Raw genomic sequence first — 26,222 nt, 5'->3', positions numbered from 1 at the left:
TTCAGTATAATATTATAACATTTCAAATGTCATGGCCTTGATTTATTGTTCAATTGAACTGTTAAGACAGAATGACTCCAAGCAGAGCCGACTTGCAGTCTGCCAGTGTTTTCATCCCATCTTCTATGAAACCACATTTTGGGGGATATTTCCTCTCGTAGATGCAGCCACACCTCACCACTGTGATCAAAAGACTTCAAATTGGCGATTATATAAGAATTTCAGATAGATCAAGCCTGCACACGAGCCCACTACACCCACGTTGGCTAAGATTGAGCATGGCAGACCACTGAGGTGATGTCCCGCACTGTCTCCATCCCTCAGCCCGAGGATACCCAAGTTCCCCAAATGTGAAGCACTGCAAATTGGTTAGAAGATTACACTTTGGCATGTTACGAAACAATGAAAGAATTAGATAATATGCTAGAATACCCTGAAAAAAGCAATCTAGTCCTCAAGTGCACACTGGATCTTTAAACTTGCCCAGTGCCACTGCACTTCTGGCGCTGAGGGTGCTTGTAGGCTGCCTCAGCCAAAGGTACTATCATTTTCGGTATTGGGGCATTTGTTTTATTTTAAGGTGGGTCTGATTAGCAGGCCTCCCTTACAGACACAAAATGACTTGCATCATTTTATATGAACAAAAATCAAAAAGCTAAGGTTTCTACACCCTCACAGATGGCCAACTATTAGCGCTGCACAGGTTATGAAAATAATCTGATATTTAGATATAATTTTAATCTGTATTTTTACAAGAGGGAGACATTTTTGTAACTTGATTTGCTATTTATCTGGTAGGAAAGTACCCATGGTCCTAAACATGTCCCTAGAAAGCATGTGCTGACAAGGCAGGAAAGATAAATGGATGCGTAATCTACAGACATAATAAATAGGTTTCTCGAGCTCAACAAAATAGGAGACATAATTTCCAAAGTATCGAGGACCTTACCACAAAGGGCTTCCCTGTTATCCGAATGCACTGAAAATACACCATCTCCAGTGGCTGCACATAAGGTGGCCAACACTTTCTTCCTAGACAGTGGTGGGTGAGGTTCCTGCTCGCTCGGTTCCGTGTCCTCCTGGGTGCCTTTTCCTGGGTCTTGCCTGTGGGGTTGCTGTGCCCTGCGGCGTCTTGGCCCATTACTGGCTGGGGCACGACGACGCAGAACTACCGAGTCTTGATAAACAGAGCTCTGCAAAGGTATATGGAGGCCACTAGAGGATCAGGCAGGAGGCAGCCCGCACGCTGCATTTATTCTGTGCTATCAGACGGCTAGCCTATATCAGCCTGTGCTAGTTCAGTCAGGTGGCATGTTTGAATCTGTTGCATTTTTCCAGAATTTAGAAGTGTCTGCGGCAACTTTAAGGATTGTTCATTATGAGAGTGAGGTTAAACTGCCTACTCCTTATTTTCGTGTTGAACCTTTGTAAACTATGGTTCCTTGAGTAGGTCTGAGTTATTTATTTTTCTTTGTTGTTTAGCAATGCCTTGTGCAAAACCCATGTGTCTAAATCCCCCTCAGCTTGTACTGAAAAGTCATGGGATGATGCACCGGTCATCTCCTGCACCTATTTGAGTTCATCCACCATAGGATCCCCAGAAGATGCGTTTAACTCCCAGGAGTCTTTTTCAGCTCTCCCCAGTACTCCTCTGTCTGCCTCCTCTATTAAAAGGAATCAACTTTCTGAGGTGCTTTTGTTGAGAGCAAGACCCAAGTCGTGCCTTTTGAAACCAAATTTTGATGGTGACGGAACTACTCAGGAGGATTGCATGAGTAAGCCCGCCATTAGTAGGGAAGCCTGAGTAAAGTCTGGGGACAGTAATCTTTTAGATCTATCTTCTGTCCCTTCAGCTTTGGCTGTTCGAGACCCTATGAAATTGCCAACGCAATTGGGCAGTAAACTTGCTACCAGGGAGGCACCATGTCAGTCTGTGGAAGTCTCCACCCTGGGAACGTCTGTCATTTCGTCACGTATAACTGTACCAAGTGTTCCTGGGATTGTTGGAAACTGTCCATCTCAACCATCTTCCCAAGCCTTCTTTATAAGTGAGACGAAGAAGTTAAGTGACTGGCAGGCTTTGAAAGGCAGTGTTATGACTAACTTGATGCAGTCCAACTCCCTGGAAGAGTTATTATGTTGGTTTCCATTGGTGGAAGGAAGTGAGAATAGTGCCCTTCGAATAAAAATCGATAGGGTTTGCCAAACAACAACTGAGGGTGGAGTGGCTGTCAAACCCTGTGCCACTTATTAAATCTGCCATCACTTCGGAGGTGAACCTTCCCCCTTGAGTTCAGTCTTTATCTGCCGTTAGCGTGGTGGACCTTCCTGTGAAACCTGTGCAACCTGTTCTTAATAGTTGACCTAACTCCAACAGTTCTTGTTGCGCTGGAGAATTCCCCATTGACAAGATCCATATGCTGGTGGCTACAGACAAGAACAGCGAAGGTTTCATTTCTGATAAATGGAACTTATCATTACTAATGTTGAGTGGTCCATCGGGAATGAACCCAGGGATGCTCCTAAGAACAAGGTCATTCTTTGTCTGCACTAAAGGATGGGGCCTGGTATGGTTAGATCTTCAGACCTGAAGGTTCTTTGTAGGATCCATATGAAGCAATGGTGTCCTCAAGAAGGGAGAGGCTGCATAAAAGCAGAAATCTCCAATATTCTTTGGAATAATCTTATATTATTGTTACAGGATAATCCTGTATCCCGACCTACAAACTTGAGATTAGTATTGGGCCTTGCTTAATTGATTTTGATATGTAATACCCCAGCTTATTTAAATACCTATTCGTTGAATGATTAATATTTTTCAGTTGCCTAGTCTTTGGTGTTATTTCTTATGTGTTTATGTGTGCCATGATGTGTACGGGCTTTGGTGCGTTCTAAACAAAACCGTGTCAGCTTATTCTCTGGCAGATATTGAGGGGAGGGGAGACCTTTTAAATGGTTCTTGTGGTCAGTTGATATCACCTTGTACTGGCAGCTCTCCTTAGCTGGAAGCCAGTGCAGCCCAGATTGTTAGTGAAGTTGCTCGTCTCCTGGTGGTTCTCTAAAAAAATATAGTAGTGACTGAATATCCTGCCTGCCAAATGTGCCCCAACAGAGATGGGGTAGGGTTTGAAAAAGCAGCAAATGTAGAAATAACAGTAGTCCATTTTTACTGAAACTAGATTCACTTTTATGCCCTTCTCTGCATCAAGTGACATGATCCCCATCCCATACCATGGGTTATCTATAGGCCTCATTACGAGTCCGGCTGTAACCCTGCCGGTGCTACTGGCGGGTTGCCGTCGGACTCATAACATTTTACCAGCAGCTAGCTTCCCGGTGCCACTGGGATATTACAAGTCCTGGCGGACCAGGAAGGTAGGTGCCAGTAAATGTTAGTCCCCATTCCATGGAGTCCTACAGGACTCCATGCGAACGGGTTCACGGAAGCACCGGCACCGTTGCAAACAGTGCTGGTTCTTCCGTGACGGCTCTGCCTACTGTGGCCGGTGCACCCAGCAGGGTCAGACCTGTTGGGTGCAGCGGCTCCGGCAGGCAGACACAGAGTGTGTCAGTCCGCAAACTTGTATCCGGACCGCCAAACTCACAATGAGGCCCTATGTCTTTATATTTGGACATCATGCACGCCTTCAAACATTGTGTACGGTTGTACATAGATTTAGTCACAAGTCTATTACATTATCAGATAGTGCCAGCCAACCAACCATTTTTGTTGATAGAGAGAGATTAGGGTTTGTATGATCCCAATAATGTAGAAAAAGAAATGTCTGATGGTGTAGCTTTAATCAACACAATGGAGACCAGGTTTTTGGAGTCACAAAGCCAGCGATCAAGGTCAGTAAATCCTTAAACTGGTGGCATTTTTCTAAGACACATCCCCTAACAAAAATTAGCTCCTAGAAACAGTTCATACAATTTAATGTAGGCAAACCCGTATTTCACAATTGTATGCAGCTACATGAATCGTTGGCATATTGTCCTTTTGTTTCGGCTAACCTTCATTCAGCATGCAGACAAGTCTTGGATCACGAGTACTAGGTTTCATGTGCGCTCCTCATAAGGGAGCTCATTATGAATGCCTTGTTTTTAACCACCCACAACTCCCAGGGACTCTTGAGCATATCTCAAGGCCATCCCACATCCATAACTCGATTTTAAATAATGCCAACAGCACATTGCTCTGCTAACTGAGAAGATAATCATATTGTCCAATATTTTACAGTTCTTGAATCCTTTTTCAGTCTTAACCAATACTACTCTACAGGCATCCCGGCAATCACTATCACTCAACCTTGTGTTATCTTTCCCTTTTTATTGTGTCTTATGTCTGTCGGTCTTGTTCTTCAACTTTCTCCTTCTTTGCCATTTCCCTCTTACCTTTTCCTCATTTCCTTTTTACCTTGCAGAGCACGGTCTGGATTATACCCTGGGTGGGGTTGCAGCTCACCCATTCAGGTAGGGTCTCTGAGCTTTATGACCACTAGACCAATAAGGTGGTGATACGCACAGTATAAAAGCCAATTAACATAACATGATATAATAGTGAGTATAGTTATCAGCACGACCAAAGGGCGCTTGAGTTCCCAAGGAGAAAATGTTGAAGAAGAAAGTGGCAGCTGCCTCACAGCTTATGCATTAGGAGTAGCAGCAGGAGCATTGAGCTGCCAAATAGTCAAATCCAGTGTGGAAACAAGCTGACGATACACACATTATGCCAACATGTATTCCGCGTGGACAACCAAAACATTGAACTGGATGATTGCAAGTTCTGCATCCTCTGGCTTTCTTTTACAAAGGTGGGTTTGTACCGTTTCACTTAGTTTGTTGCATAGCTCCTATATTGTTATAGAATTTTTTTTTTACTCTTTGTCATTTCAAAATTACAAACTTAGTTTAGTTATGAAGCAACAGATATGGTTAAACTTAGATCAATCAGCTACACTTCCTATTCAACAATGCTATAAACACAATTTAAAAATATCATGGAGGTATGTTACAAAATCATTAATTTAAAATTAACCCATAACATAATTACTATGCATACATAAAGAACAATAACAAACTAGACAATACACACACAACATAAATAGACAATACGCCACCACTAAATTCATATTTGTCTCCCTACCAGTTCACATACTTCTAACCATGCATACATCCGAATGAATCCAACTGCCTATATTACTAACTTAGCCTTAATTATACCATTCATTTCTGTTTTTGCAGCATTAATTTCTCTTAACTGGATAGAGTCTGTAAATTAGATGGCTATCCCTCCACCAACAACAACAGCGTACTTTGTTATTGTTATAGAAGTTTGATTGGACATTCTTTTTGTTTTGGAACGATTAGAACTAAAGCTGTTTGACTCGCTGCTGTTATCATCTCACCCCCCCTCCTGAAGATATAGCCTGCCCTCGGCCTGCGCTACCAAAAGAGGAGAAAGGTGTAACCATTCAACCAGCCCTGTTTTACCTTTATGATTGGATCACTGCTGGTTTAGTAGTAGTGTGAGGCTGAGTCGGAGGTTGAGCTTCTAATCATCCCTGTACTCCTGCAGAGCGGAGGTAATTTCGTCACACACTCTATGCTAGATTTCTTGTCCTGTAGATGAACTAAGAGGACATTCTTCACTACTTCTCCCACAAATTAGACTGTAAATTAATAGAGGACACCGGAGAGAGAAACTGCAGCAGAACATGCAATGTCCTGTTTAGGTGGTTTGCAGTGCTTAATTTGTAAGAAAATAAGTGCTAGGATCCAGAAATGTTCTAGCACGCCTGTGATACGCCGGGGTGGACACCACCCATGCCTACTACATACAGAGTCAACATATTTTGTGTTAAAGCTGCAACTCCCACTGGTGCATTGAAGTTGATGAAGGATATGACTCTGGCAGTGTTGACATGGCATATTGGTTGTGGATCGAAATAACAGCAATGTTTGAGTGTTTCTTTAAAACACATCATCGTTAACAGTTTGCTCTAATTCTGTCAGTGGCAAGTGGAACATATTGACCATCTAACCGCAGACAAAAGAACAAACATGCTTTCCTCATATGGGGAACCGATGGGCAAAATCATTATTTAACTAATGAAATGTCCTGTCACACACTGCAGTAAGGTGTTCTTGTATAGGTTGCCACTCGTGACAGACACTCCTCTTCGACCTTGTCCCTGTGTTGGGGGTGTTCGCTGGTGACTGTCCTGTCGTTGCCAGCCCACCCTGCTGTGTATTAAGGTAGAGAATGTTCACCAAAGGCATGCAGGCTGAGTGGAGCAGTGCGAAGGTGTGGCTAGCATGAGTGACCAGCATTGTCTCCTTCCAACTCATTGTTATTCATGAAAATTGATAATTAGCCATGACCTGCCAACCTAGGCCTCACTGTTGTTTCCTGTTGTTTTACTCCGACTAACTGACATTTAAAATAATAAAGTTGTAAAAATACCACAACTTAACAAAGTGGGCTGATAAATAACTGTGGGGCTCATAAATAAGTGTTGGGCTGAGCCGTGCAAACACCCCCACAAATGAAGCACTGGTTGTTTGCCTTCTGAGCGTACTAGGAGCAGACAGAGTTCTCGGCAGACAGGGTGCTGTTGTCTAAACCTAGAGGCTGGGAGTCAGAGATATTGGAATATCAACATATTGGAGGCTGCGGCGGAGAGCAGTGTAATTAGTCTGCTCCTGAGATCCTCAGAAGGCAAGTAATCTGAGTCCTCGACTTGCGGTCTAAAACTACAGGAATATGGAAATACCAACGTGTTGGTGGAAGAGGTGAGGCACAGTGCAACTCTCCCACCTGTCTGTCTCCTTTTTATTGTTGCACTGCTCTGATTGCAAATTCTTTAGGAATACTATTGTGAAGTCAAATCAGCAACAGGCAAAGGTACAGAAACAGGGTCTCTGCTTGCCTTGATGGACTGGGGGTTAATATTTTACAATATACATGTGGTAGGTCATGGTGCTCCCAGCTACTATATACGGATCCCTCCAGCGCGCACACCGCAGAGCATGTGTGTGCTCTACTCTCGCATGCCCAGAGTCCTCTACCTTGTCTCTCTGGAAAAAAAGATAAATAATTTTGAGTCCAGTGTGCAGAGGCATTTTTGTGCCATTGCGTTAAATGAGAAGATATCATACAGTAGACATGTGAAATATTATACATGTATTAGATTTGTACTTCTATTTATTTGAAGAACACGGATGTCAAGTTTCGATCACAATAACACATTTTTAGATTGCAGAGTCATTTTTTGAGTCCCAGAAAGAGTTCTTGTTCATTAGCAGAAAGATAAGAGCAATTGGTCAGCCAGTTCATACGGTTGTCAACAAAAAATTCAAATATTCAAACAAATGTTGCTTCAAATATACTCTTAGTAGAATGTTAAAGCCTGCAACGATTAAGCCAATTGGAGCCCGTGGAGATTGAAAGATCCTCTCTGGGTCTATGGATGCCTGTCCAGGGCAGAAACCTTAACCAACGGACGCCATCTTTGACAGAGAAGCCCAGGACTGATGTCATTTCCGTGTTTACAGTGCAAGCTGCTAAGCTGTACGCGGAAACACCGCCAGTACCAATGGGAGGCGAGACAACACGCTCTAGCCATAGGAGACTCTCATCAAAGGGCCATTAGGAAACTCGCTGTTGCAAGGTATGGAAAGCAGCTGACATTTACTCGCCCGCCTCGAGATGAATGGTTGGTTAGGCATAGCTAGACCATTACGTTTCATTCACCCCAGCACTACAATTCATCAATGCCTGCAGCAACCAGTCCCAGGGACAATTTAATGCTTGTTACTTCTTTCCCTTTGAAAGTGGATGCTAGTACAAACAAGCTTCCATTTGCACCGCTACCGCCAATATATGCTTCCATTTTCAATTAATTTAGGCTGATCAGGGGAGTTCCCGGAGGTAAACACAATCATTTTGGCATCGCATTGAGGACAAATGAGCGCTATAGAGATGTTCACGTCGGACAGCGGCAAATGAAGAACGGCACGAATAGGAGGAGATCCAAGATGGCCTGTGCTGGCGGTCACTAATGATACGCCTTGAAACCGCTATTGCTTCTGTACTACGGTACAGTGCTGCGGCCAAAAGATGACGGCCCGGCTACAGATGCATCCAGCAAATGATGAAAAGGCATGCCCGGGAGATGCAGGGCCTCGGCCCATTCCCCTCATGCGTCTAGATGATGTCAACAGACCTGCACATTATCTCTTTTTTTCTTATTGCAAATTCCGACACGTTTATACTGAGACGAGACCCTGCCGCAAAGGGTTTCCATGATGAGGCTGGAGCCAGAGTCATAGCTCATCCAAGTGTTTGGTTGGTGAATAATATGAAGTCTGGGGACCCTAGATTTATTTTGTGCACAAGAAGTGTACAGTGTAGTGTATCGACCCTTTTAAGGCCATTAGAACAAATATATCTCTCCTCATATGTCTTACTTCGGCCGGGGGTACAGTAAATCCTGTAGCCTCAAGCCCAAGAGATGCTCAGGTTAAAGTTATTTTCCCCCCTGGCACCGTCTGCCTTCCACCAGAGGGCGGGGCTACTCAAAGGGGTAGATATACTCCCCTGCTCTGTGCTCCTCTGTATATCTGTTCTGTTGTTACCTCTGTAAAGGGCTCTGTTTGGCATCTGTACTGTTGTATACCTCTGCAAAGCGCTCTGTTATGTATCTGTATTGTTGTATACCTCTGCAAAGCACTCCGTTATATATCTGAATTGTTGTATTTCTCTGAAAAGTGCTCCGTTATATATCTGTATTGTTGTATATCTCTGCAAAGCGCTCCGTTAGGCATCTGTACTGTTGTATACCTCTGCAAAGCGCTCCGTTATGTATCTGTATTGTTGTATACCTCTGCAAAGCGCTCCGTTATGTACCTGTATTGTTGTGTATCTCTGCAAAGCGCTCCGTTAGGCATCTGCACTGTTGTATACCTCTGCAAAGTGCTCTGTTATGTATCTGTATTGTTGCATAACTCTGCAAAGTGCTCCGTTATATATCTGTATTGTTGTATATCTCTGCAAAGCGCTCCGTTAGGCATCTGTACTGTTGTATACCTCTGCAAAGCGCTCCGTTATGTATCTGTATTGTTGTATACCTCTGCAAAGTGCTCCGTTATGTATCTGTATTGTTGTGTATCTCTGCAAAGCGCTCCGTTAGGCATCTGTACTGTTGTATACCTCTGCAAAGCGCTCCGTTATGTATCTGTATTGTTGTATACCTCTGCAAAGTGCTCCGTTATGTATCTGTATTGTTGTGTATCTCTGCAAAGCGCTCCGTTAGGCATCTGTACTGTTGTATACCTCTGCAAAGCGCTCTGTTATGTATCTGTATTGTTGTATATCTCTGCAAAGCGCTCCGTTATATATCTGTATTGTTGTATATCTCTGCAAAGTGCTCCGTTATATATCTGTATTGTGGTATATCTCTGCAAAGCGCTCCGTTAGGCATCTGCACTGTTGTATACCTCTGCAAAGCGCTCTGTTATGTATCTGTATTGTTGCATAACTCTGAAAAGTGCTCCGTTATATATCTGTACTGTTGTATATCTCTGCAAAGCGCTCCGTTAGGCATCTGTACTGTTGTATACCTCTGCAAAGCGCTCCGTTATGTATCTGTATTGTTGTATAGCTCTGAAAAGTGCTCCGTTATGTATCTGTATTGTTGTGTATCTCTGCAAAGCGCTCCGTTAGGCATCTGTACTGTTGTATACCTCTGCAAAGCGCTCCGTTATGTATCTGTATTGTTGTATACCTCTGCAAAGTGCTCCGTTATGTATCTGTATTGTTGTGTATCTCTGCAAAGCGCTCCGTTAGGCATCTGTACTGTTGTATACCTCTGCAAAGCGCTCTGTTATGTATCTGTATTGTTGTATATCTCTGCAAAGCGCTCCGTTATATATCTGTATTGTTGTATATCTCTGCAAAGTGCTCCGTTATATATCTGTATTGTTGTATATCTCTGCAAAGCGCTCCGTTAGGCATCTGTACTGTTGTATACCTCTGCAAAGCGCTCTGTTATGTATCTGTATTGTTGTATATCTCTGCAAAGCGCTCTGTTGCTTCGAGAAGCTAGCTATAACAAGGGGGGTTCGAGAAGCTAGAGCTGTGCTCAATAAATAGAAGAAGAAGAAGAAGAAGAAGAAGAAGAAGAAGAAGAAGAAGAAGAAGAAGAAGAAGAAGAAGAAGAAGAAGAAGAAGAAGAAGAAGAAGAAGAAGAAGAAGAAATGCCCTAGTAATTTTAAACAATGATGCACAAATCTGACCTATCCTGGGAAGGCAAGGGGAATGCATTGCTACGCTATTGCTACGCTATTGCTCTGCATATTTGTATAGTGCCTAGAGCAGTGGCATTCAAGCAATGAACCGGTCTAAGCAAGTCATAATAGAAGGAGGGCAGTTACATGAACAAAAAGGTTGTCGTTTTTTTTCCTGAAGGTCAAAAGGTCATTTAGACATCAGAGATCAAGAGGCAGAGCATTCCGGATCTTAGCAGCTTGCACTTAAAACGACCACCCCCCCATTGCTCTTGTACGTCTCAAATGCCGTATAGACAAACGAACTGCATCCTTCCCAAAGGAAATATCAACTGGGAAGGGAAACTGGACCCGGCCATAGAAACTCTCACAGTGAACATACAAGTAGGACTAATGAATGTAAGGTTCCAGTTGTTCTGGAGTAGGTGATGTGTTCTTTGTTCCCACAATACGAAACCACAAGACTCAGACTTACTTATGTTCCAAACTTACACCTAGGAAACAAGGAGATGCAAGTGGTCAAACAATGGTATACCACTATGATCCAAAAACTAGGCATCAATGCTGCTATTAGCCTTTGCTAATTGTCTTCCAAAGCATGTATTACAATCTAATCACTCACTTGGGCAATGGCCAAAATGTTGTGAAAGGCCCGTCCATGATGCCTCTAACACAAGTGACACTAAAGTCTTGCTGTCAACATTTTCTACTGAGGAAAGATCAGGCACACGCTAGTTCTGCCAAATGCCCTGATGAAGGTGTTGTACAAGAGAAAATCCTTGTAATGCCGAAACGTGCATGTGGAGCCGACAAACAGAGCACATGATGAGAAAATAAGTGCCCCAAAACAGTTGAGGCATAGATGATATTTACATCTACTGCTTACAAAATTATGACATGCATACTTGAAAGGTTGGATGCATACAAATGCATTTTTTAATGTGGGCTTGGTCAAACCGCACTTTTGTTTATTCAGATGTTATAAAATGCAAATCAATCGCACAAATACTCTCTTAGAGTTTCCCAGCATTCGGGGGGACAAGTGCCTTTGTTGAAGAAGACTCTTCAGCCCGTTGTCTTGGCAATTACTAGCCACAGCATTTCATTTTCTTGGCCCTTTTTATGAGGGGAGTTGAGCGTGCCTGTCACTTAATAGGCGTTTTCTGGGTGCTGACTTTGGGAAAGTGAGTGACCCCTGTGGGTTTGTCAGCCCCTAGCTACTCACCTGGATAATATGAGCTTTTCAACAGAGGAAAAAACAAACGAGTACTAAAAGTGATGAATTCCACTGTAATCTCATGTATTATACTTTCTTCTCAGCTGCACACCCTCAAAGGCCTAAAGCAGCTCCAGTGTGCACGCTGGACAATAATTCATCACCTATAAAGCCGGGTAAAAATACTACCCTGCATTTTGCACTGATCTATCTCGGCCTAAAGATTTGTCAATTTCCTAAATAAAGCTACAATTGATTACTTGCGCTATATGAATTTACATAATATGTTTTGGTATTTTCCATTTGCATCAATATATTTGTCATTTCCCTCAAATTCACAGGCAATCTTTTGCTTGCTTTTCTAGTAAGGCCAGCCTGATTGATCTTAAAATGGTCGGCGATTCTCCAAGATGGCCGTTTTGATGGTTAATAAAGCAACACTTCCATTTGTTAGCCTTTCCAAGTCAATCTGATCTTTCTTCCAGTTGCTGCTTTCGGAAACATGTTAACAGACAAATGTTTGGGGGGGGGGGGGCTATTCCTTTACTCAATGAGCGATCGAAACCCAACCTAATGACGCCCAGGCTTTCCAGTTGTAAACAATCCAAAGTAAAACAAAAAAAGAATAACGAACCCTATAAGATAATGTACAGTGTGGCGCCCAAGTGGGGAGGCCATAAAAAAATATACTGTCCCCTCAGACTAAACACCCCCTGCTTTACAGACTGAGAGGTGGTAAATGCATTCCCTGTCCAATGGGCTGAGCAAAAAAAGGAAAATGTAGGATTGTGGATATTTAATCCCTTAAGTGTTAGTGTTGGTATCTTATGTGATACCCACTGCACGACTAGGGGGCCCCTAAAATACCCTTTAATTGCCAATGCCCCCAGAACGCTCACATTTAGAGTGGTGCTGGGTGTTGATGTTACACTTAGCTGCATTAATCCCAACCAACTGTGGCCATCCTACAGACAAGTGAGAGCTTTTCAGCAAATTCGCCTTCATCAAATTTTAGGCTTCTGTGTCATAGGTACACTACATCTAGGTAGTCTCGGGAGGATAGCTCAGGGGTAACGCGCTCATCTTGGAAGCAAGGGGTTCGTGCTTAGAAACCTCTTGGTATTAAGCGCGTTATAAATAACCAATTACATGTACAAGCATATGTATCATAACCGTTCTTATTTTTTAACTAGTTGTTCTCCATGACCGCCTCACTGTTTGTTTACTGAATTAATGAAACCAATACATGAGTGAATGTAAGTCATTTCTTCTGATGGTTTCTAAGCACTGCTGATGTACAAGCGTGAAATTGATGCATAAATGCATGCAGTCACTAACCGCAAATTAAGCGAATTTTAAATGTTCCGCCTGTCTGTGCAAGCAGCAGAAACCATGTTGGGACTCCATCCACTCCTGTGTTGAATGCACAGTGTTCTGCTGTATTGTAGTATACCATGAACCTTTGGGGGCGTTTTCACCACATTGGCATCTACTGCCGACATGGGACATGCCAGTCAATCTATTAAAATGCAAAAAATATTCAATACGAGTTTGGGACACTAGGTCCAGTGTCTGTTTGGGGCATTTCCATCCTGTGTTCCCCCAAGAACTTGGATGAAGAAATATGACCTGTCGCAGAATGCCCCCCACCTTCCACTCATCCATTCCGGAGAAAGGAGTTGCCGCCTTCCACTTGCTCCTCTTTTAAATGGTCCTGGGTGTTGGGAGCAGATGTGGTATACTGAGTAAATCATCCAGCTGGCGTGCTATCAATCTGAATTTTGCATGGAGGCGAAACAATGAACCATGGCAGGATGCCACCAAATTTCACTTATCTACTACAGAGAACAGAGTATCAGTGTTCTGTTTGTTCTGACTTCCAGTTCTCTGGCCTGGTGGTTAGGTCATCTAGTAGATGAGCTCCTATGGCATGCTGTGAACCCTGGCAGAAACCTCATATTCCACTCTTCCTCTCCAGTAAATAGAGTGGCAGTGCTCTACTCGCTTCTACTTCCAATTCTCCTTGACTATGAGAGGTGATGTGGTCTAATGGTTAAGTCATCTAGTAGATGTGCTCCCATTGCATGCTGTGCTTGGATACCGAAGAGTGAACCCTGGCAGAAACCTCACATTCCACTCTTCCTCTCCAGTAAATAGAGTGGCAGTGCTCTACTCGCTTCTACTTCCAGTTCTCCTCGACTATGGGAGGTGATGTGGTCTAATGGTTAACTCATCTAGAAGGTGCATTCCCATTTCATGCTCTGCTTGGATACCAAAGAGTGAACCATGGCAGAATCCCTACTTTCCACTCTTTTTATCTAGTAAATGGAGTAGCAGTGCTCTGCTTGCTCCTACTTCCAGTTCTCCTAGACAATTGGAGGCAAGGTGGTCTAATGTTAAGTCTAGTAGGTGTGATTCCATTCCATGCTCCACTTGGATGCCGAAGAGTGAACCAGGGCAGAATCCCCACATTCCACTCTCTCTAGTAAATAGAGTTGCAGTGTTCTACTTACTCTTACTTCCAGTTCTCCTGGACATTGGAAGACAATGTGGTCTCATGGTTAGGTCATCCAGTGGGTGCATTCCCATTCCATGCTCCACTTGCATACCAAAGAGTGAACCATGGCAGAATCCCCACATTCCACTCGTTCTCAGTAGTAAATAGAGTAGCAGTCTCATGGTTAAAGCATCTGGTGGGTGCATTCCCATTCTGTCCTGCTTGGATGAGGAAGAATTAACCGTTACAGAATCCCCACATTCCATTCTTCATCTCTAGTAAATAGAGTAGCAGTGCTCTCCTTGCTCTTACTCCCAGTTCTCCTGGACAGTGCAAGGCAATGTGGTCTCATGGTTAAGTCACCCAGTGGGTGTATTCCCATTCCATGCTCCACTTGCATACCGAAGAGTGAACCATGGCAGAATCCCCACATTCCACTCTTTCTGTCTAGTAAATAGAGTAGCTTTGCTCTACTCGCTCTTACTTCCAGTTCTCCTGGACAATGGGAGGTAATGTGGTCTCATGGTTAACTCTAGTAGGTGTGATTGCATTCCATGCTCCACTTGGATACTGAAGAATGTACCAGGGCAGAATCCCCACATTCCACTCTTTCTCAGTAGTAAATAGAGTAGCAGTCTCATGGTTAAAGCATCTGGTGGGTGCATTCCCATTCTGTGTCCTGCTTGGATGAGGAAGAATTAACCGTTACAGAATCCCCACATTCCATTCTTCCTCTCTAGTAAATAGAGTAGCAGTGCTCTACTTGCTCTTACTCCCAGTTCTCCTGGACAGTGCAAGGCAATGTGGTCTCATGGTTAAGTCACCCAGTAGGTGTATTCCCATTCCATGCCCTACTTGTATACTGAAGAGTGAACCCTGGAAGAATCTACACATTCCACTCTTCAATGGGAGGCAATGTGGTCTCATGGTTCATTCATCTGGTGGGTGCATTCCCATTCTGTGTCCTGTTTGGAATGAACCATTACAGAATCCCCACATTCCACTCTGGAGAATAAAGCTGTGAATTTCCGCGTGCCTCTCCTTCTACATCTCCTGAGGGTTGTCAGGCGATGGGTCTAATATTTAACTCATGAACTGTCATGTCAGACCAGGAGACCTGAATGAGATTCGTATGATCCTCTGCACTTCAGCTACTTATGTTTAAATGGCATTACTTGCAAAAGCTTCACTGTTACTTGAATCTCCAGACATTGGTGTATCTGTTACTTATTTTTTCACAACACAACATGTCAATCACTTGACATGTTGTGTTATATTTCTTGTTTACCTCAATATGTTTTAAAACAATTATCAAGCACAGTATAACATTTAGGGTACACTATGCAAAGTTGAAGTCAAACTCTGGATGGTGATTACAAACCTAGTGCCTTGAGCAGGAGTACAGCTCAGAGATATGCGCAGTGTGTGCAACCTCTATGATCTGGGGTTCACTGGGGATAAGAGGGGCCACAGAAGTGTAATGACAACAATAGCAGCGGGGACAGTAGGGGCCAACAGCCTTGTGCATTACAGTCAACCTACAGACAGTGTCAGAGGCAAGAAAGTGTATACCAACGTACATCTAGTGACATATTATCACAGTCAGTGCTCCTTACTTAATATATGTAGCAACATGTTACTACAGTATCCCATGTCTACTAGTCAACCTGCAGACTGTAATAATCTTCTGATGTCTGGTGGCAGATTATTGGTTGGCAAAACAACTACGAATTGGCGGGAGCATTCCTGGCCATATAAGAAAGGTGCCCTCCAAATGATTCCTTGCTGACCTGCCTAGTCCCAAAGTTATTCCAAATTTTGCATTGGCCTTTTTCTGAATAAAATCAGGCATTCCTTTACAGGTAAACAAACAGGTCTTAGTATTACATCATCGAGGCCCAGTGGAAGTTTGGTTAAATATATTAATAAAGCTAGATCTGATTTAGCTGCCTACGAGGAAATTCAGCTATACATTATCAACACCCATTTCATGTCTTCGAGTCAACTTGTTTTCCAATGACCTCTGCAACTGTCGTAGCTTTGTGTATCACTGTCCAGGGCTGGTGTTCCCCAGCAACAGGATGCTGGGTCCAGCCCTAGGAGCTTCCTTTGTTCTTTTCTGGGAAGGCTTCACATCTTCCCCAGGGACTGGGTGAGAGCCAAGGCTTCAAAGGAAGCTGTGCCAGCTCAATGGAGAAATCCCACCAGTGACATCATGACTGGAGTATTTCGATGCAAGGCAGACACACAGAGGGGGGAGTTTATTGCATCTCAGGAGAGGAGGTATAGCCAGAAAAGGGTTCCATCATCTTGGAAATACCTAGGACACACACACACTTCCTGTGTCCCCTTCCAACTTCCTGCAGACAAAGTAATCTGGGAGCCGTCATCAGCTGGCAAGGACAGGCTCCAAATGTGCCACTCTACAGTGACAAAGAGAAACAGCGAGACACTTACTACATGCCCAAGCCTGATGAATGTCTACTGTAGGGGTGATTAGGAGTTGGCTCATAATCTAAGCATGATTGCATCTGAACAGTTTCTTGCTGCTACAGATGCTGTTGATTCATTGGTAGTTACTGGGGTTGCATATTTTATATAGAAATTAGTGTTTAAGTGACGTAATTGTATAATAGTTGATATGAAATACTGCAATGTAATTGTATGATTATGAATTGTTACTATGCTATGAATGAATTATATTTTTATTATCATTATTATCTTATTGTACTTTGATGTATACACTTCTATTTGATTGTATATTCATGTTTGTGTATAAGGTTGTAATTAGCCAAAGCATGTTAAGATAAAAAACAAATGCAACAAAATGCCTATTTAAAGGGTGCTTTAGCTAAATCTTGAAGACTCACCTTAAACCAACTTGAAGAGGATTTTACTGGACGTTTGTGGGGATAAAGTTTGTTCAATGTCCCCATCCATTGGGGTGAAGAAATAGATTTCTAAGGAGGGAGAAGGGCCCTCCCGCTACCCACTTTCATGAAACATGAGAAGTGGCCTGTTGTTGGAAAAGGCCTTTCTCTGCTTGGACACTGGTACCCAGACCTCTGTCTACTGAAGTAGCAAACCTACAAGTGTCTTTGACAACCTTTCTGGCTGGAAAGAACATACAAAGCAGTTGCCTTCCCTAATAGACCCTGGACAGCATCTCACCTCACCCCAGGATCCTACAATAAACATGTATCATCTCTCTCTGCAGTTTGGAACCACTTCTAGTAGCCCTTGTAAGCTGAGCCAACTTTACATAACCTGACTGTCCTAAGGTTTTTCTAGACAAGTGCCATTGCTGCTTGTTAAATAGCACTGCTTTGAGTGAATCCCATAGCACCAGCTCAACACCCCCGATGCTAGATTCTATGTAGTGAAAAGTACCCAGAAGTCCGGTTTGATGCTTTCCAGCCCCAGGAGGGTCTGTCCATCCGGCCATTTTCTTTAAGCCCTGGGAATAATTATGATCCCACACATTAACTTTAAAATATATATATATATATATATATATATATATATATATATATATATATATATATATATATATATATATATATATATATTGAACAGTGCTGCAAAGACAATTGCCTGACTTCATAACCAAAAGTCTACATAATCTATGCATTTCATTACATTGGTGGGAAGTTAGTGTTTTATTGGGTTAGCTGCCCTTTTAGTTTGATTGCAGTCTTGTGTTTGTGTAGAACCTTGTTTAGGCATTTCTTTTATTTTAGTAGTAGAGTATGATCGTTGTGTTGGATGCTTCCTTGCTGCCTCACACCCCTCTTGATGAGTACAGCCTGCCCATGGCCCATTCACAGGTACATAGGTGAAGGAGGAGTGCCATTCAATGTGTGCCTGTTTCACCTTTATGACTGAGACCACTGCAGGTTTACTAGTAGCATGGGTCTGGAGTAGGAGTTTAGAAACCACTACTCATCCCTCTACTCCTGCAGAGCAGTAGCCATTCCGTCAGGCATTTGGACTGAGTGGTGGTGGTAGATGCAGTCTCCGAGCTGCTATTAGAGCATCATCATATTGGAAGAAAAGACTGTCTTTGCACTTTTCACTGCTGTTTGAGCAACCAATAGCTGAGGCCTCTACTCCTGACTTTGGAAGTAGTGTTTTTTTAGTGCAAAACCCAATCCATTTTCATAGTGATGGAGAGAAGAGCTGCCAATTCAATCAAGATATATTTTTTAAAAAAGGATGCACCTCCTGAACTTTGGCTTTGTTTTGAACTTTGTAATCATTGCAGCCACATTTCAACTGAAAAAAATTATCTTTTTTAAAACAAATAACTCCATAATGACCCCACAGGTAATAGAGAAAATGAAAAAAAAAATAATAGATTGAGTTTCAAGGCCAGGATTGAAGTCTCCCGTCAAGCCTAAAATGGAGACGAGTGATTACCCAGCCTCCCCGTTTTTGGAATCTACACATTTCTGGGATCTTCTATTCTATGATTGGAATCTGCGCTTTTACTTGTTTTTCTTTGTCAAGCAAGAAAACATAAGCCCTGAACTCAGCAAAAAGTAGCAACTCCTGCTCTGTTTTTGGGTTGTGTTTTCCAACACACGCACATAATAAACAGAGCCCAATGTCCACTGCTGCCACGTGCTCAATCTCTTCATCTTTTATGATGTAACACAAGAAACGAGACCGCCCACCCCAGCCCCCTACTGCCCACAACATTTTAAAAGCATGTTGAAATCGTGTAAATGTAACAGATTAAGGGTGGAATCCGGTCTCTAGTTTAAAAAACACATGTTTGCAAACGAATACAAAATGCTGAATGTGCATTTACTGAGCATTCGGCATGGGAAAAAACAAAGCTCATAATGTCGAAGAAGGGGAGAGGGGGTTGCGGGGTGTATCCCCCACTCCCCTTGTTCGGTATTATGGGCTTCGGGGGTTGGAGGGATGTCCCCTCTTCCATAATTAGAAAGCGACGGACAATAAAGTTAAACAAATTTAAAAAAAATGAAAAAGAAAAAAGGACCCTGCAGCAACAGCTCCGACCCACGTTACTGGGATGGAACTGACGCCGCAGGGATAGAGTGGAGTCGGCGGTACACACAGAAGTGTGCCGGCAAAAAAGGTTAGTCGGGGGAAGGGGTCGGGGGACACGGGATGCAGGAGAAAGTGGTCTATGTGATCACTGTGCAGCCTGATTTTCGAATTCGACATTTTTGGAGTCAGTATTTTCGCGCTGCACAGTAATCACGTAGATCCTTTGAAAACTATATGCAATGGTCCGACCAGATTCTTTTGGTTCACTTTCCTTGATTGCCAAGTTTCTGCGTTTGCTTTGTGAATCCGGTCTCACTATTTTTCAACCCTCATTTGGATTGCCCAGCCATTGTCCTTCCTCCCAGACATGCCCATTTTGCATATGCAAAGTGAATGTGCCAGAAAGTATGCCCCCTTGCCCGAACATTTAACGGTCACAGGTAGCCTTGTTATGTAATTGAGTGTGGACGCAAATGCTCTCTTCAGTTTGGTGAATCAGGCACAATTTGCACCATACAGAATGGGTGCGTCTTTCAGCCGCATATGCATTTTTCCCAAATATGTTTCTAATTGCACAGGCAATGATATAATATGATGTGATATGGCATTTATAACGCACCTATACACAAGTGTTTATAACCGCAGCTGCAGCCTATTGCCATTACATGTGAGGAAACAGGAATAGAGCTGGGTGCAACAGTGGCTTCTTAAAAGCAGCATAGAGTAGGTCTGGGCACGGCATGGGCATAGAGTAGGTCTGGCCACGGCATGGGCATAGAGTAGGTCTGGCCACGGCATGGGCATAGAGTAGGCCTAGACACAGTATGAGCATAGAGTAGGTCTGGACACGGAATGGGCATAGAGCAGGTCTGGACACGGCATTGGTATAGAGTAGGCCTGGACACGAGGTCTGGACACTGCATGGGCATAGAGTAGGTCTGGGCACGGCATGGGCATAGAGTAGACCTGGACACGGCATGGGCATAGAGCAGGCTTGGACACGGCATGGGCATAGAGTAGGTCTTGCCACGGCATGGGCATAGAGCAGGCAGGCTTGGACACGGCATGGGCATAGAGTAGGTCTGGGCATGGCATGTTGGGCATAGAGTAGGTCTGGACACGGCATGGGCACAGAGCAGGTCTGGGCACGGCATGGGCATAGAGTAGGCCTGGACACGGCATGGGCATATAGTAGGTCTGGGCACCGCATGGGCATAGAGTAGGTCTGGACACAGCATGCGTATAGAGTAGATCTGGGAACGGCATGGGCATACAGTAGGCCTGAACACGAGGTCTGGACACGGCATGGGCATAGAATAGGTCTAGCCACGGCATGGGCATAGAGTAGGCCTGAACACGAGATCTGGACACGGCATGGGCATAGAATAGGTCTGGCCACGGCATGGGCATAGAGTAGGTCTGGACACGGCATGGGCATAGAGTAGGCCTGGACACGAGGTCTGGACACGGCATGGACATAGAGTAGGTCTGGCCACAGCATGGGCATAGAGTAGGTCTGAACACGGCATGGGCATAGAGTAGGTCTGGGAACGGCATGGGCATAGAGTAGGCCTGGACAAGGCATGAGCATAGAGTAGGCCTGGACATGCCATGGGCATAGAGTAGGTCTGGGCATGGCATGCTGGGCATAGAGTAGGTCTGGACAAGGCATGGGCATAGAGCAGGTCTGGGCACGGCATGGGCATAGAGGAGGTCTGGACACACCATGGGCATAGAGCAGGTCTGGACACAGCATGCGCATAGAGTAGGTCTGGGCATGGCATGGACATAGAGTAGGTCTGGACACTGCATTGGCATAGAGTAGGTCTGGGCACGGCATGGGCATTAGACAAAGATTGTGGCTCTGGTTAAATACAGAGGCCAGGAAAGGGTTGTATATTTTTTCTAAAATAAGTTGCAAGCTGAGATTCTTGCTTTGGAAGCAAGATCCTTTCCACCTTTTTAGACTAAGAAAAGTCACAACAATAAAGAGAGGTCAATGAAATAGCCTGGCAGACATAGGGCTGAGCAGGAATGCTGATTTAATTCCTTATTAGGCCTGAGGGGGGAGAGGGCCAGAGTTCATCCTGGCATTGATACTGAATTCATAAATATCTAAGCTCTCGAAGACTACACCAAGATACAGACCTCTATAGTATGGTCTAATGGCAGGAAGGAGACAGAGTCACCTTGACAACAGACACTGTTCTTGGCAGAGGGCCAAGACATGTTGGCAGCAAGCTTAGAAAGAATACTTCTTTGCACTAGAGCAATTTTTGCAGTAGTGCTAATACTGTGAAAAATGGCACTTGTGCTGGTGAAAAGTCTCTATAATACAGCCACTGGCCACGTAAAGAGTTTCAACACGCAGGGTTTGCCTGAAATGACAAGCAGACAACAAGGCCACCTGACCCAACCAGCAAGGGTGCAAGTAAAGACCTGATTCTGTAATGTGAACCTATTCGTTTAAAACCCACACTGGTCCCTATTAACAGCATGTTTCTATTGTCCAAAATGTGGCATTTCTTAACCTGTGCCAGAGAACTTGATGACATTTCCCCACAGGCTACTGTCCCGCAAGAGATGCAGGCTAGTAAACCACGCCACAGGCTACTGGCCTGCCATGACAGGCTGTTGCAGAGCCAATCAAATCTAAAGCTTGGCTTTATTAGCTTGATATCAGTCACTGGACCAAAGGCATACAGGGCTCTCAGGCGCACCGGCCTGTTATAAAATCACTTCATTTCTTTATAGGCCAGTCTGCATCCCAATGGTGAACATGCATGGCCGGCTTTAGGGCAGAGCCGCCTGGGCGATCGCTGGGGGCGCCATTAGCCCTCCACCCCCGACCACGCCGGCTCTGAGGAGTCTTTCAAGGTCTCCCCCGAACTGGCGTGGTGGGAGAAGACATGGCAGACGCCCTGTTAAAAAATTAAATGCACCCCGCTCTCGGGGGTGGGGCGCATTTGATAACAATAGGGCGCTGATGCTTTCCCATCGGCACCTATTGAAAAATGTGGTGCCCCACCACATGACCGGGGCGTGCCGGGGGCACCATATTTTCGTTTCGCTGCGCGGCGCGCTGCTAAGGCCGGCCCTGTGAACATGGATGGTACTGACCTGAGTCTTGCTACCTAGACAGCTCACTCCCTCAGCATCACTGCTTGCATGTCATGATCTTGCTTTTATGGTCTGTAACCTGGGCGTCATTGTAGGTTCATTCCCACTGCAGCGAATAGGATCAGCACGGCTTGGCGCTCTCCTCTGCAGCATTAGAGCACACGAGCCAGCGCCCCCCCCCCCCCCTCCTATCGGTCCTCCTCGCTCATCAATACAATCAATTAGAGCCAAATGCGGCTGTGCCGGGCTCGCCTCCCACACACCCCTGGAGGCCGCCATTAGCTCTTCCTGGGGAACCCACTGCCTGGCTGGATTAGCATTTGCACATCATGTCCGTCAGTCACAAAGAGTCCGGGAAAGGCATGCGAGAATGGTTTCCACGGCAACCCGAGCGACGCGCCGGCAAAGGAGTGGTAAAGGCAGTGGACATGATTGAAAAGAAATCGCTATGATGTGTCAAATGCGGAAGAAGTCATACACCTGCTCCGCAGTTTATTAGTTAGGCCGCATCTGCAATCCCACAGCCCAATTATGCTCACATTATGTTGATAAAGCCATCAAGGAGGCAGACATCAGAACCAAGAAAAAAACACTTAACTTTCGCACCGCGGCAAGGCATCTGGTACTCCAAATCACCGCGTTTTACAGGTGCACGCATCAGCTCTGGAGAGTCGATTAATGCAGAGGTTATGGCCCAACGGATTTATAACTCTTGCACAATTTCCAAAATATTACCGCTCAAATTCGTCTTTGGATGAAAAAGCGGTGACCTCAACCCTGAGCCGTTGGAATGTGTACCCTGGGTCACCAATCAAGCAGTGCATGAGCTTCGAAAGCCTGTGATTGGCCCACACTGCACTGGTTACCTGGCTACCCTCTGAATCACGGGCCCAGGTCCCTGTCCTCCCAGTCGCTCACCTGCACGGCCTCCTGGCAACCCTGCACTTGGGGCTGTATCTGCAACCCTACACCCCCCCACTTGCACTTAGCTATTACTTGTTTTTCTGCACTTAACCCTACACTGCCACCTGCTGGCCGCACTTGCTGTTTTCCATGTTTTATCCTATGTCTTGCACTTGCTCCTCCTCCCCTTCCCCTGGCACTTCTCCCCCCCCCTGCACTTGCACAATCTCTCACTGTCACTGGGTCTAGTAAGATTGTTGTCTTGATCCTCCTTGACCCCCTACCCTGCCTCATCGCGCCTTGAAACACTTGTGTATAGGCGCGTTATAAATACAATATCATATCACAATGCCATTTATAGACACAAACACCCTAATTCTTACCCAAAGTTGTAACTCCCTACCAAGCGATTAAATGCCTAAGGTTGGCTACCCGCGATCTGTTGGCTCTGTGCCACCCACACTACATCTGTTATGGGGGTACATCCTTGCAACATCAAGGCACTTCCATTTTGAAAGCACCCGTGATGCAAGCTGGTGTAAAGTTGAGACATGCACTGAACACACACGTTCCGTACTGCATTTGGATCTTAATTCACATCTCCTTACCTTCCTTTACTCATAGTGCTTTGAAGCGTCCAGTTAGTGCTATTAAGCACTATACAAAAAACATAAATCAAAATAAAATACACTCATTAACATGGAATATATCTTAACGGCACAGCACCAAGCTGACTTGCATGCATAGGCCACGTCACATCACTTGTGCATGCCTGGGCCTATGCCCCGATGGCAGGCAGCCGGAGCCCAAGTCACATTGGCACGCGGCGGAGCCCGCGTCATATGGCATCGAGCTGGGCATTCCGTACAGATCTGAAGCATCTGATGAAGTGATGATGCCATGGGGCCGCATTGCCCCTTCTGCCTTGAAGACACAGAAGACCAGTGGTTGAAGTGGGTGTGGCCGGTTGTGAGCGGTGCTCCTCTACTTTTAAAAATTAAGTTTTACTGTTCCGATATGAAACCGTTCGGGAATGGCTTCGTTTTAAAATAAAAGTGTAGGAAGAAGTTGAAGCTTGCAAGTTCCCTTGGGGGTATGTATCGGGTGTGGGGGGGGGCGGGGTCAGGCCAGTGGGGAACACAGTTCCCCTACTTCTTTTCGCAGGTTTGGACCACTGCAGAAGCCAATGCAGGATAGGCTGGCTGGGCTGTCATGGCTTCTCCCATGCACATGTCCACCCAGGCGGGCCTAGGCGTAATGTGCAAGCTTCCAGGTGATGCTCACTTCTCAGCTAACAGTGCTCATGATTCCCACTGAACCCCCAATTCACTGTGCAGGTCAGTGACTACCAAGGTCTCCCTTTTCACATCAGCAACACTTTAAAAAAAATGCATTTATTGTGTTCTGGTTACATTACAGAAACCTTACACAACATACAACAAGAATTGTTTAACACATTAAAATAATAGCATAACAGAAGCTACTAAAAACGTATACATTCTCAAATTGATTTCATATAGATCAGACAAACCGTATTCCAAGCATAAATATCGAATAGATAAAAGAATAAGAACATTTTCACCGTTTTCGTCAATCTTCAACTAAACCCTAAAAAGAGGGACATTTCTGCTAAAAAAGGCTACAAGCGAATGGGACATGAACACAGTACTCATCAGGGACGGCCATACATCTTCAACAAATACAGATGAGGCAGAACCTACACGTGTTGAAGTGAAACAATCTCCTGGGCAATAAACCCTCACATTTGAACGCAAAATGGCAGAGTTTCACCTCACATTTTATTTGTACATAGTCGACTTGAATAGGCCACCAAAGCACTACGAGAACCAATTACTTCCAAGGTTGGATACCAGTTCATTCTGAACCTTAACATTTGATCCCTAAAGGACAGTGGAGGTGATTTCAATAAATACTGTTTGGGAGAACCTAAAACTTTGTTTATTTCCATATTAAACACAAAGGGCCCGATTCATGGAATGTTTGCGCTGCTGAAAAGTGACTTTGCACTACCGACACACACCCTGATTCATGGAACTGTGCAAAGGGTATGTTTCCAGTGTAAAGTCATTTTGTACTGGTAAAAGGACTTTGCACTGCAGAAATCAACTTTGCACAGTTCCATGAATCAGGGTTCGTGTCAACAGTGCAAAGTCACTTTTCAGCAGTGCACAGTCACTTTGAACCAGGCAAATATTCCATGAATCGAGCCCAAAATCTTTAAACAGTAAAAGTTATTTGAGGTGCATTAAAGCATAATTTCTGTCTAAAGCACACAGCCTGTGTTTCAGTGCAGTGGGGTTCATTTCCCTTGTCCCCCCAATCTCCCTTAGGTATTGTTCACAGCCGGGGACAAAAGAAGTAACTGCCAAGTTTGGTGTAACCGTAATGGCCTCCTTTACTTTGGTGAGAGCATTCACATAAATCGTATCCTGCCATTTATAAAGAAGACCCAATTCAAACCATTTATAGTAAAACCACCAGGAACAGAGACCAAGTTCTAATCTAATGGCTCCAATCGGAAAATGCGGCGCACGTTCAAAGCCCTTTGCCAAATGTCCCCCTCCTTTACATCAACGCACCCTTTGATCGAAGCTGAAAGCAATTCACACCCGTAGATGAATAAAGGGGTCACCTTTGCTTTAAAAAAACAGAATCAGCGGTACTAGTGACTGAAAACACAATTTCCGCTGCAGAACCCTCATCTGGCTAATGTAGGCTTCCACCTTAATTTCTAGCCTATTTTTCACCAAACGCAATTGATCTGGAGGATCAAACGAATATCCCAAATATATTCATGAAGATTTCATGGGAATAACATTCCACAAGGCTGACCAAGCAAAACGTATACACTTCATAGTGATATTGTAACACAGAATATTTGTTCTATTAGATAACCAGAAGTCAGATCCACCCTTCTCCGTAATCCTATAGGGCAGACACTCATGAGCAGAAGGTTGTCCGCATAGGCTAGCCATCCCACTGCAAGGGCACCTATTCTAGGAGCAATGAGCTCCGGTGTCAAAAACACCTGGGGAAGATCAGAGATGTATACATTAAATACGACTAGGGCCAAAACACAACCCTGACGTAAACCGCTATTAACTGGAACTTCACAAGAGAGGAGACCCTCAGAATGTATTTATTTATTTATTGGTC

General features: G+C 44.4%; 1 protein-coding gene across 3 annotated transcripts in view; it reads right to left on the bottom strand.

Annotated features, from left to right (window-relative positions):
* Nucleotides 1–26,222, bottom strand: part of TTC28 (tetratricopeptide repeat domain 28) — a 1,396,661-nt gene that overhangs the window by 1,306,482 nt on the left and 63,957 nt on the right. The window contains exon 1 of one of the 3 annotated variants that reach the window (XM_069619363.1): nt 22,143–22,265. The exons of the other annotated variants lie outside the window; for them this stretch is intronic. The gene's annotated coding sequence lies outside the window, so the exon portion shown is untranslated. Of the gene's footprint in view, nt 1–22,142; nt 22,266–26,222 lie in introns of those variants that run through there. 3 annotated transcript variants of the gene reach the window in all.

The sequence above is a fragment of the Ambystoma mexicanum genome, chromosome 10 (genome assembly GCF_040938575.1).
Source record: "Ambystoma mexicanum isolate Mex_15411 chromosome 10, UKY_AmexF1_1, whole genome shotgun sequence".
Classification (NCBI taxonomy): domain Eukaryota; kingdom Metazoa; phylum Chordata; class Amphibia; order Caudata; family Ambystomatidae; genus Ambystoma; species Ambystoma mexicanum.
This window is presented reverse-complemented; position numbering and strand designations above follow the sequence as displayed.